This window comes from Cryptomeria japonica, chromosome 3 (genome assembly GCF_030272615.1).
Source record: "Cryptomeria japonica chromosome 3, Sugi_1.0, whole genome shotgun sequence".
In the NCBI taxonomy this organism is placed as follows: Eukaryota; Viridiplantae; Streptophyta; class Pinopsida; order Cupressales; family Cupressaceae; genus Cryptomeria; species Cryptomeria japonica.
Window position 1 is genome coordinate 775,214,124 of NC_081407.1, and position 13,455 is coordinate 775,227,578.

The window sequence follows — 13,455 nt, forward strand, 5'->3', positions numbered from 1 at the left end:
TCTCAACCATGGCTTTAAAAATTTTGAATTTCTCAAGAGCTTCAGATTCTTTCTTTCAAAAATGCAATCCACGTCATTCTAGAATAGTCATCAATAAGCAACATAAAATATCTATCACCTTGAAAACTTTAAGTCCTTGTCGGTCCACATAGATCAGTATGAATAAGATCAAGAATTTCATTAGATCCATCATGTATGCTTCTGAAAGATGCTCTAGTTTGCTTACCCATTTGACATTCTCTACATACCAGATTATGAGGTTTAACAATCTTGGGCAAATGTCTGACAACTTGTGTTGAACTAATCTTGACTATGCAATCAAAGTTTACATGACACATCCTCTTATTCCATAACCAACTTTCATTAGCCTGAGTAATCAAGCAAGCTTTCTCACCAGAGTTCAGATGAAAGATGTTTCCTTTGGTCTGAGTTCCGGATGCAATATCCAATCCAGATCTATTGACAATCTTGCATTTACCATCCTTAAATTGCAAATGAAATCCTCTATCCACCATCTGACCTACACTCAAAATATTATGCTTCAATCCTTCAATATAATAAACATTATCAGTATTAGTCTTACCATCCAAGGATATTGTTCCTTTGCCTTTGATCCTACATGCCTTGTTGTCTCCAAATGTGACTAGTCTGCCATCAAATTCTTGCAGAGTTAAGAACTTCCTCTTGTCACCGATCATGTGATGTGAGCATCCACTGTCTATAACTCATTCATCATTTTCTTCAATTTTAGCAGCTAAAGCCTTCTCCTCAATACGAGTTGCTTCAATGACAGGTTCCGGAGAATCATCCTTGATAGCAATAAAGACCCAATCTTTACTGGAGCTTCCATTAACGGATCCACTTACAGGTTCATCATCATCATCATCATCATCAGTAATAGCAAGATCATCATCACCAACATAATAACATGATTTATCATTATTCCTTCTAAATCTAGGTCTCTTTTGATATTCTAGATTAGGCTTATAATTCCTCATAAATCTTTCTTGATTCCTAGTAGCTCTCACGTGACTTCTAGAAGCAAAATGACCAATCTTATTGCATGAGAAACATTTAAAAGGTACTTTTCCTTCATACTTGCTTCTAGTCAGTCCTTTAGGGATTCTTCTAGCAATTAGGGCTTCCAACTCTTCAAGTTCTTTGTCTTCTCTCTCAATGTCTTTCAAATATTTAACATATAACTCCTTCCAATCTATCTTTTGCCAACCAGAGGCAGATGCTTTAAATGCAGTCTTTGTTTTAGTAGCACTCTGATCTCCAAGTTCCTTAAGCTCAAAAGAAGTCATTTTCCCAAGTAATGTATATCTGGTAGGTACTTGACATTGTCCAAATTTCATTAATTGCAGTAGCCTTCATCTTGTAAGCCAGAGGTAGAAATCTTAGAATCTTTGACACAACCTCATCCTCACTAATTGATCCACCGCAACATTTGATTCCCATGACAATCTCATTCACTCTATCCATGAAAGAACTTGTCTTCTCATCTTCTTCCATCTTCAAGGTTTCATATCTCACCCAGAAACCTTCAAGTTTCGCAATCTTTACTGCTTGGTCGCCTTCATAAAGAGTTTCAAGCTTTGTCCGGATCTGCTTTGCATTCTCCAACTCTATTACATTCAATAACTTTTTATCAGATAGGGAACTTAGCAATGCTTCCTTTGCTTTGACATCATTTTCAACTCTCTTCTATTCATCAGCAAGTGTCAGCGTTCCAGAATTAGGATCATGAGGTATATACCCTTTCTCCACTATCTCCCAAACTTCAGCTCCAAGACATTTTAGATGAATCTTCATTCACTCCTTCCATATTTTGTAATTTGTACCATCAAATCTAGGACTCTCCTTTCGGTGGGGATTAAATGTAGTCAGATCTCCTCAAGCGGTTAAACTTTTGTAGAGAGGACCAAGCTCTGATACCAAATTTTAGACAGATCTAATACCAGGAGTAAACTGAGAGGGGGGGGGGGGGGGTTAATCAGTTTACTAACATAAATCAGAACTATTGCAGATTAAAACATTAAAACCTTTATATTGGAGCACAAATAAACCAACACAATAAAACATGAAAGTACAGTACACACAACACCAATATTTTTGACGTGGAAAACCCGGTGAAGGGAAAAACCATGGTGGGAAACCCTATCCACAATCAGATAATACTTCTGCAGTAGTATGTGAAATAATTACAATGGGGATTGCACTTGCAATCAAGCCAACTGTCTAGAGCTCACTGCTCATCATAAAAGAGAAGTCTCATTGACTTACAAAAAGCATCAGACTACAATCCATAAAGAATGAACTATGAAAGTAGCATCTCTTAATGCTTGATACAGTTCTGGTTAAGCACAAATGTCTTCTCTGCAACACCAAAACCTTCTATCAAATGATATATCACTTGTTTGCATATAAACCTTCCTTTGATAATGCAGACATAACCATCGGACCCATACATGACATATTACATGAATAAGTCACCTATAAATACAGATTGTCAACCTTATGACAAGGTCGGCTAAACCCTAAGCCCATAAACCCATAATTACAAAAATTACATTACACGATATCACTAGACCAATATTATGATTTACATTATATGGCATGGACCTAAATCAAATTCCCAAACAATTATATTCACCGAAAATCACGCTAAGACCAATCTCCAACATGTTTCACCAACTAGTAGAAACCCTCAGTCCAATAACACAGGATATCTAACCAGATCCAAATACGACCACCACATTAGCACGCCAGCCAATGTGAAGCCACCAAACAATTAGGATATGACCAAGAAACACTTTCAGCATGTTAGAAACCATTTCCATAAGCCAGACCAAAATCACCAAATCATATCATCAGATATAGCTAACCGGTACTGGGAAATACCAACCAGGAACATAAGCGATAGCTTTCGGAGCACCAAATCATGAACCAACTAAATATAACAAGCATATAACCATCTTTAATAACCATTCAAACCAAAACCAGGGGTCTAATCATACCGGATTAGAATCATAGCCAAAACCAAGATAAACACCAAGTCCAACCGGGATGGCAGAACCATATCCAACCGGGATATAGTGTTGACATCAATGACAACACTTAACCAAATCCAGCATATTGCCAACAGGTGACGGGTTTACAGAGTTGGTAAAATTCCAATTTAAAGTTGACAAAGTGACCCTGATAGACAAAAGGACAAAGGTGGCAGTACATAACCTCCGATGACATGGAGGAAGGCGCCATTTGTTGTGTTGAACTAAACAAGATGCGATTTTTGATATTACAAGTTTAAAGAAGACAGTCCTTGTGAGGGATAGGAAAGAGAAATCATTATGCCTATACATAACAATGACATTGAAAGAGTACCAAAAGAATAATTTATACTGGTATTTGTAGGACAACAAACACAAATTGTGATGACAATAAAGGAAGTTGGACATCATAAATTGATCCATGATAATGAAAAGAAACAATCCATAAACTAAAACAATGAGAAAGACAAAGTTGGGCAATCAACAAGTAATTAGAGTGATGTTCTTGACAATGAATAAGATGAAGGAATACATATATTACTTAGAGTTGCATCTTTTCTTAGAGGTTCCATAAGGATGACTAGATGTCCTATGTCATTATATTCGAGAGTGCAATAAATCTTAAGTATTTACCTTTGATCATGGTGGTTTCTTTTATGCCTGTAAGAATTGGATATGAAGATAGCCACCCAAGATCTAGAGGCCCATTGAATAACACAATACCAAGAGAGAACAATAAAGATGAGAACAAATTGTATTCTCATCAAATATGCAATGAATTAGTTAATGTACATAGGACACCCCTTGATTATGTAGCCAAGGTGAGTGAATAAGACAATGACACATGTTATTATCTCGTGGCATGATAAGTAGAGTGAAAAGGTATCCGATGAGATCTACTTATGTCTCATTTTATACCTTCTTGAGCCTATCTCATTCACCTTCATAATTATTTTCACCTACCATTGTCATTGCATTTTGATACCATTTTGTCATTTATGTTGCATATGATTAGATATTAATAAGTGATATTTAATTTAGTTTTGAGGTAAAATATGGAAATTAGTTATTGATTATTTTTACTAATGAGTATTGTTGTTTTATGCATAACTACTCAAGTGATATATAGCCACTGTGGTCCACATAGCCACTACGAGTAGTTTAAAAGATGATGTCAACTTCCAAGGTGGCAATGATTATAATTACTCATAGTGGCTATGTGGACCGTTAGCTCCTTTTCTATGGTTGATGTTTGCATACACCTCTATTTTTCTACCAGATCATTATTGGCATGTAAATTCCACCACTCTTATTCATGACAACTCAGCTAAAATGTGGTGACGATGTATTGCCAGAAAAATTGTGGTGGAGAAAAACTCGTGGGTGATATGTTGCTAAATTGTTGTTGTTAGACACAATCCACCACTAAGAAGGGGAGGGGGTGAATCAGTGGTTCTCAAACTTTTTCCTTTAGCTATCTTATGTGAGCATATCGGTTAATAGAACTAACTCAATGCAGACTTATCGGTTAGTAGAGAGACCAACACAAACGCAATCACACAAGGGGACAACACATAGCACCAGTATGTACGAGGAAAATCCAAGATGGGAAAAAACTCGGTGAACAATGTTGTTGGAGTCTGCTGCTCCAATCTAGCCTCATAATGAAAACTTTGTTACAATGTTTTGGGCACCAACCCAAGGAGCACCAACCCCTGATTTAGGGCACCGACCCAAGGAGCACCACCCCTTCACGGAGCTACAACTCAGTGATCTACTATTTTAGCCGGGCCTCCCGCCACCCCGGGGAAAGAAACGACCCTTACTTCATTCCTAGAGTGAAGCAAATGACTTAGAAAGTTTCCAAGTCGGACGGAGTCCCCGCTAATTAAGACTTAGTTCTCTTCGCTCAGGTAACTGAATGGGGTTACCAACTCACTGCGTGGTAAATGGCAAGAGGGGGAGAAAGGTGTGTTTATAAAATTAGTTGTCTTGTTACAAGTGAATTTTGCAACCATTTCATATTCCTTACTCTGTTGGTGAGATACCTTCTCCATTACACCGACTCACTCTTCTGCTGCTTAACTGTCGGTAAACTCTATCGGTACACCTATCCTCTTCTTCTTCTTCTCTGTTGGATGTCCACCTTACTCTCTGCTCTTCACCGGTATAACACTTTGTTGGTTCTTTGTCTTCCTTCTTTGCAGCCTCCTTCACTTCTGCTCTACTGGTATGGTCACTACCAGTTATGCTCTGCTACTAGTTGAACACTTTAATCTGATTCTCACTCACTCTCACTCTCTTCTGAGATACCCATTGAGAACTTGGCCGATTTTCTCTTACATGCAGAAGTAACAAACTTCACAACAACACAATATTCTCCTCTATAGCAGCAACAAACAAGTCTTTGGCCTGCATATATATAGCCAGGTTTTCCCGCCAAAATCCAATTCAAAATATAGGTGGTTAGGGTTTCCTCATCATCCTTGAGGCAAACCAAATCCAATCAAATCTTGCTCGATTTGATCTCCCTGACGGCCAATAATACATCTCTGCCATTACCATGCCTTCTTGATCAAGCCTTCTATCTTTGGCGATCTGCTTTTACCCTATCGACTGATCTCTTGGTCAAACACCAAGATTTGTCTTGTTGTTTCCTTCATCTGCCTCAATCTCCTCAATTACTCTTAGTTGGCTCTTAGTTGTCCTCCAGACCTCAAGTCACAAACCTCTGCAAGGACTCTGCAACACATCCCATGATTTGTGGGATCTTCCATCAATGTCGACCAACTCTTCAACTACCTCGTCGGTGTACATTCCTTCTTCATTCGAATGTAGGACCACCACCTTGACTCTATGTGGCATTCATGTCAACCAACTGCCAACTTGGCTCTTCATGTCGGTCCAGATAGGATCACCAACCAAAAAAATATCGGTTTCTCTTCTCTACCGGTTTACTCACCCTGTCAGTTAAACCCTCAACCTGATCTGCCAACAACCTTGTACTTTGCTTCTCTTCCGGTGGAGTTGTCAGCATTCTTGCTAACCTGCCTTATGTATATCTTCATCAAATGGGGAGTCTTCTTCATTTGTACCTTGTTCATATTACTGGTTGACTTACATATCGATAAACACTCTTGATCTGTACCAACATCTCAATCATGCCTTCTCAACTGGTTTAGTGCATATCCCTGATTTCATGCACTTGAATCAAACCTCCTCTTCCTTATCTCACAACACTATGATGCAAACAATGCATAATAGGAGATAATTTCCTCTTATCGATGGAGTGATACCTTGTCTTCTGCATCCTGCAATGTGCTCATGTGACTTCCCTGTTTGCGTAACAAATCTTTAGACATGCACATGTGATCCGGTGTGGGCACATTCACTGTCAATCATCTCTTCATGTGGTGACTGCATTCTTCATCCGATGGGAGTCCTGTTGTTCTGCAACCTCACAACATTCCTATGATATGTTCATTCTTCTCCTCCAGTGTTGATGTGATTCAGGTAACATTATGCCTCTTCATCACAAACAACAACACTAGCACCTTAGACCTTCTGCTTGTACACTGGTCATGTCCTTTGAAGGCTAACAAACATTCACTTGGTTGATCTGACTTCTCCATGTCAACACATCACTTACTAGTTGACATCCTTTCCTTATTGGTGATGCACTGTACTGGTACCAGTACAGGTACCGATCACCTTACCATTCCTTCCCCACATGTCAGGCACCAACTTGTGTATCGGGGTTATCTTTCTTACCTTACTGGTGTTCTGCAACACAAGGTGATATCAAAGATATCTCAACCTGTACTCCTCCTTGACAGTGTTGCACATACATCTCTCTTACCAATAGTCACCCCATACTGGTTGACACAACACAATGCCAACAATCTCCCCCTTTGGTATTGATATCAACTCATGTAGTATCCGACGTACTACATGATCCTTCTCTCCCTTTCTCTAATCTATGGATTCTCAACACATGCAATATGTTGTATACTACATAATCCTTCTCCCCCTTTGACAATAATGGCAAAGGGCATTGTCAGGATATCATTCCTCCTTTTATTTACTAGGCACTGCCATAATTCTTTCTCTCCCTTTGTCTTTACCGAATGTCTCTCCTTCTTTAATACCAATCATTACAAATTGTTACATTTTCTCAAGTCATAGCTCTTGAGATGGGGGACTCAACCATCAAATGACACCAGTCGAGCATGCAAGTATGAAACCATTTGTTAAAACACTCAATTGCAGAGGGATGTGTCAGTGAACACTACTCACCTGTCGGTCAACCTGCATCACCTCTTGTTTGATCCAAATTTATTTTGGAATCAAATACGATTGTACTACCAATACTACCAACCAGAGGATAGGTAGATACCCCTTACAATGAAATTCTCCTAGGTATTCCTACTGCAATTTTCATCACCTGCAGTTTGGGCAGTCAGTACCTTTATCAATTCAAGCATGTTGGCTCTGCATCATGAGCACTTGAACTCCTCCTGAGTTACACATCTCAGGTTCTCATCACCAGTCAGGTCCAATACTGGGACTCCAATCTTCACCACATACTAGTTGAGCTGTGCATATATGATCATCTGATGATCCTCCAATTCCATTGTTTCCATCACAACTTATGAAATTATCCTAAATTCACACAGTGCCATATGTTGACATCATCATGCCATAAAATAAACTAGTTAGCCCAAAGATATGCAAGCCTGCATGATCAACAATCGAGCCAACTTATGTCATTCAAGTCTTTATCAACACCACCTGAGATGTAACTTCACTTCATGCTACCAGGGCTTATTGCAATGATCTCCAACCTCATTGTCTTACATAACCTACAGGTACCTGTTAGCGGTCATACAGGTAACAATCTGCACATATCAGTTTCTTGTATTGGTCCATTATCACTATCGGAGCACCTTCATGTGACTCCTGACATCTTGTGTCACTATGTATCTGATACCAATTGTTATCTTGTCATGCACAGACACAACAATAGTGATCCAACAATCATCTGTAGGTGTGTAGTCAAGGAAGCCTCTACACACACTTATCACATTCTTCCTTTGCAATGACAACAACGTGTTCTTCCATGTTGCCTTCTTCATTGAGGGTGTGAATGATAAATTCAGTGTGCTACTCCCCCTAAGATCCTGCATCTCTTTTAGCCCTTAGAAGATATCACCTGTGCGCTGAATGCATAGTGTTGGTCCATGGTCTTATTTCTCCATACCTGCTTGGTCTCATCCTTCTTCCCATTTTCAGGCTTGGGAGCAGCTCTTTCCTTCTTCTGCTAATGGGTCTTTCCTTCTTCTGCTAATGGGTCTTTCCATTCTCTAATTCTCCATTACAACCGAAAGTAGTGCTGTAGTAGCACACAACATCCATCCCAACTTCATGTTTGGGGAATCTCTTGACATACCGGTTTGACCATCTCCTTTTGTTCATGTTGTTGTGATTGGCAACCGAAACCGGTGGACCTCTTGCTCCTGTAGGGACATTTCTCCTTTGGTTCCATGCAGGTCTATGACTTCCAAATGCTCTATATCCACTTTTTTGTAGAGCATAGTTGTTATACCGGCCTCCATGTGATTGCAGGTTCCTCTTCCTGCACTCAAACTCTCTATGGCCAAAAACATTGCAGTGACGACAAACAACATTTGCATAACTGGAAGAGGGGACATGCATGTATCTACTCCTGGATACATTTTTCTCATATACATGATTTCTATGAGATCCTACATTATCCTTTCTAGATCTCTTTCTACATTCCCCTGCCCTATGGCCATAAGCATTACATGCAAAGCAGTAACCGGTAAAGGATGGCATATGAATTACAAATTTATTTTGCCATGCATGGGGAGATCTTACCGGTTTTGCATCTCCATTTCTTCTTCTTTGAGAATGGATCCTTGGTTGTCCATTTTGTGTAGCTCTTCCATCTGGTCTCTTCTTTTGCCACACATGCTTTTCTTTGTGGGTGGTAGCATTTCCTTGTCCTCTGCTAGTAGGAGGTCCTCTTTGTTGTCTTCTCATTTTTCTGCTTCCTGTGAAGCTGTCTTCTCCCATTTTCCCTTTACCTTAGGGATCTGTATTGTTCCTTCTTCTTGCAACACAGGTCTTCTTTTCTGTCTGCAAGTCCTCTCCGGTTATGTTTAGATCAACCTTCTTTCGGGGAGCATTTCTCACTGTGAAGGTTTGTTACTTGTTTTCTCCATTTGAGGAGACAATTTAAATGTCATTGTGGGGGACATTCTTGCTGGTGGAGCATTCACCGACACCGCTTCCTAACCCTTCAGTATCCTTGGCATGCTTCTACTTCTTCAACATCTTGTCCAAGGCATCGCTACTGCCATCAAACCAGGTTCTTACCTTGATCTCATCCTGACATTTCTCAAGGTCATTTCGGAGAATCTCCATTTCTCCAACCAACTGCAGATATTCTTCGTTCTTTACTTCTAGCCTAGACGCTAGATCTTTACACCGACACTCCTTGGTGTTCTCTGCCCGAGACTTCAACTCTGAGAAGCATTTCTCAGATTCTTCAAGCCATTTTGTCAGTCGGTTTTTCTCTACTATAGCAACATTCTTGAATAGCTTGTATTCATTTCTCAAGTTCTCCCTTTCACTTTCCTTAGAGTCCAAGATTGATTTCAAATCATCAGTCAATATTTTTGTCTCTTCTAGTTGAGAGGTTAATAAGCCAACATTTTGGTTTGACACATCAAGGCAGGTTCTCAACTGACTGCAGTCCTCTTGAATTGATATTTTGTATATTTTAAAATCATTTCTAACATTTTGAAGCTCTTCAAGAGCACTTACCAGTTCATACTCAAGATCTACTTCTGCATCTTCTTCTTCTTCTCCTTCACTATCAAATAGATCTTCATGGCTAGATCTATCTCTCTTGTCTCCTTCTTCCTCATCATCACTGCCAAACACATCATGTTGGTGGGATCCATTTGACTTGTCACTTTCAGATGTGTGCACCTCAACTTCAGATCCTTGAGCCATGAGGAGATGGGTTCCTTCTTCATCAATATTGTGACTGCTAGTGGATTTGCCTTCATCATCTGCACATGTATCTAATGCATTGTTCTTCTCACATCCACACATTGATCCAGTAGTGCAGGGTTCATCTCCATAGAGCTTCCTTAGTCTATCCCATAGACTCTTTGCAGATTTACATTTATCCACTTGTGAGGAGACATTACCCATGAGTCCACTGAATATAGCCTTCATGGCTTCTTCATTGCACAAGCAACTTCTTTCTTCTTCAGATCCGGTGGGAGGACTAACATTCCTAGGGAGACCATTAACAACCGACATCCATACATCAAACCCTAGAGAGGATAGGAAGACTTCTATTCTGCAACTCCAAATAGAATAGTTTGATCCATCAAACACTGGAGTAGGGATTGACACTAAACAAACCATTGTGTCCTTAAGTCAAAATCTACTCAAGCTGGAGAAAGCTTGTCTAGCTGGGAACCTAGGCTTTGATACCAATTGTCAGACACAATCCACCACTAAGAGGGGGAGGGGGTGAATCAATGGTTCTCAAAATTTTTCCTTTGGCTATCCTATGTGAGCATACCAATTAATAGAACTAACTCAATGCAGACTTGCCTGATAGTAGAGAGACCAACACAAATGCAATCACACAAGGGGACAACACATAACACCAGTATGTACGAGGAAAACCCAAGATGGGAAAAACCCCGGTGAGCAATGCTGTTGGAGTTTGCTGCTCTAATCTAGCCTCACAATGAAAACTTTGTTACAATGTTTTGGGAACCAAACCAATGAGCACCAACCCCTAATTTAGGACAACAACCCAAGGAGCACCAACCCCTGATTTAGGACACCAACCTAAGGAGCACCAACCCCTTCACCGAGATACAACTCAGTGATCACAATGATAACTTCAATTATAAAAGTAGTTGTCCTGTTATAAGTGTATCTTGCAACCATTTCATATTCCTTACTCTGTCGGTGAGATACCTTCTCTGCTACACTGACTCACTCTTCTGCTACTGGTAAACTCTACCAGTACACCTCTCCTCTTCTTCTTCTCTGTTGGATCTCCACCTTACCCTCTGCTCTTCATCGGTATAACACTTTGTCAGTTCTCTGTCTGCCTTCTTTACAACCTCCTTCACTTCTTCTCTGTTGGTATGGTCACTATTGGTTTTGCTCTGTTACCGGTTGAACACTTCAACCTGATTCTCACTCACTCTCACTTTCTTCTGAGATACTCATTGAGCATTTGGTTGATTTTCTCTTACATGCAGAAGTAACACACTTCGTAGTAGCACAATATTCTCCTCTATAGCAGCATCAAACAATGTCTTTGGCCTACATATATATAGCCAGGTTTTCCCGCCAAAAGCCAATTCAAAATCTAGGCGTTTAGGGTTTCATCATCATCCTCTAGGCAAAACCAAATCCAATCAGATCTTGCTCGATCTGATCTCCCTGACAACCAACTGTACATCTCACCATTACCATGCCTTCTTGATCACGCCTTCTATCTTTGGTGATATGCTTTTACCCTATCGACTGATCTCTTGGTCAAACACCAAAATCCGTCTTGTTGTTTCCTTCATCTACCTCAATCTCCTCAATTACTCTTAGCTAGATCGTAGTTGTCCTCCAGACCTCGAGTCGCAAACCTTTGTAAGGACTCTGCAACATGTCTCGTGATTTGTGGGATCTTCCATCAATGTCGACCAACTCTTCAACTACCCCATCGGTGTACATTCCTTCTTCATCTGAATGCAGGTCCGACACCTTGACTCCATGTGGCATCCATGTCGTATATCTTCATCAAATGGGGAGTCTTCTTCATCTACACCTTGTTCGTATTACCGATTGACTTACATACCAGTAAACACTCTTGATCTGTACCGACATTTCAATCATGCCTTCTCAGTTGGTTTAGTGCATATCCATGATTTCATGCACTTGAAGCACACCTCCTCTTCCTTATCTCACAACACTATGATGAACACAATGCATAATAGGAGATAAGTTCCTCTTACGGTGGAGTGACACCTTGTCTTCTGTATCCTGCAATGTGTTCACGTGACTTCCCTGTTTGTGCAACAAATCTTCAGATAGGCACATGTGATCCAGTGTGGGCACATTCATTGTTAGTCATCTCTTCATGTGGTGACTGCACCATTCTTCATCTGGTGGGAGTCCTGTTGTTTTGCAACCTCACGAAATTCTTGTGATCTTTTCATTCTTCTTCTCTAGTGCTGATGTGATTCAGGTAACATTTTGCCTCTTCATCACGAAAGATATCTCAACCTATATTCCTCCTTGACAATATTGCACATACATCTCTCTTACCCGTAGTCACTCCATATCGGTTGACATCAATGACAACACAATGCCAACAGTTGTTGGAGAAAACTGTCATAATCTATCTATTTCCTATTTTTACCTGTTGTTACAACATAACATCATATGGTTGGCAACCGAGGGTCCATGTTTTTGGATCTATTATCTTTACCATCACCTCCATTTTATTTGCTGGCAGATTTACTTGGTGACGAAGATATTCTTGTTTGCATTTTGTGGAAATCGAAATCTTCCATTGTTGTTATAACAAAGTTCTTTGTATCCAGCAAGTAAGGTTCTACGTGAACTATTTCCTCATGGTATGTTGGCTACGTGACAAAGCAAACTAAACTGTTTTATACTTATTTGTTATTGTTTGTTAAAGGCCCGACTTTATATATATGGTCGACTACAAAAATTGAAGCAGATTACTGTGTGGATAAATTATTGTAAGCAAACTGCAGCGTGAGCATATTTTTTTGTATGCAGAATTCTATATTATTTGTTGATAAATAAAATCAGTGTTGCATGAACAATCCTTTGTAGAGGAGGTTCTTGTATTTCATCATTAGGTGGACTAAGGAGGGGGCCCACTTCTTGGGACATCTGGTGATTTTCAGCTTTTGTAGTTACAATAATGTGTGTTTATTTATGTTATTTCTATATTATTTGCAAAGTGTGGTTTGTGTTTTATTGAATTTTGTAATTATTAGAAGTTGTTGTTCCTATCCCCATAATCACTTTGGTTTGCAATAGGTTTACTTTCATAGTTGCATTCATAACCACTCAACTCATGACTCTCACCCTTTGATGGTATATTGCCCGGACACCTTTCACAATCTTGGGCCCCGAATTGACACATATAGATGAAACTAAATTTAATTATTAAACATCAAATTTCAGTACATTCCTTACCCCAGTGTTGGCCTATCACCATCATCCTACCTAAAGTGGAAAAGTGATCACATGATAACACCACTTAAGGTGGATCTCCCACCAAAGGTGGAAAAGTGCAACCACGAAAGGT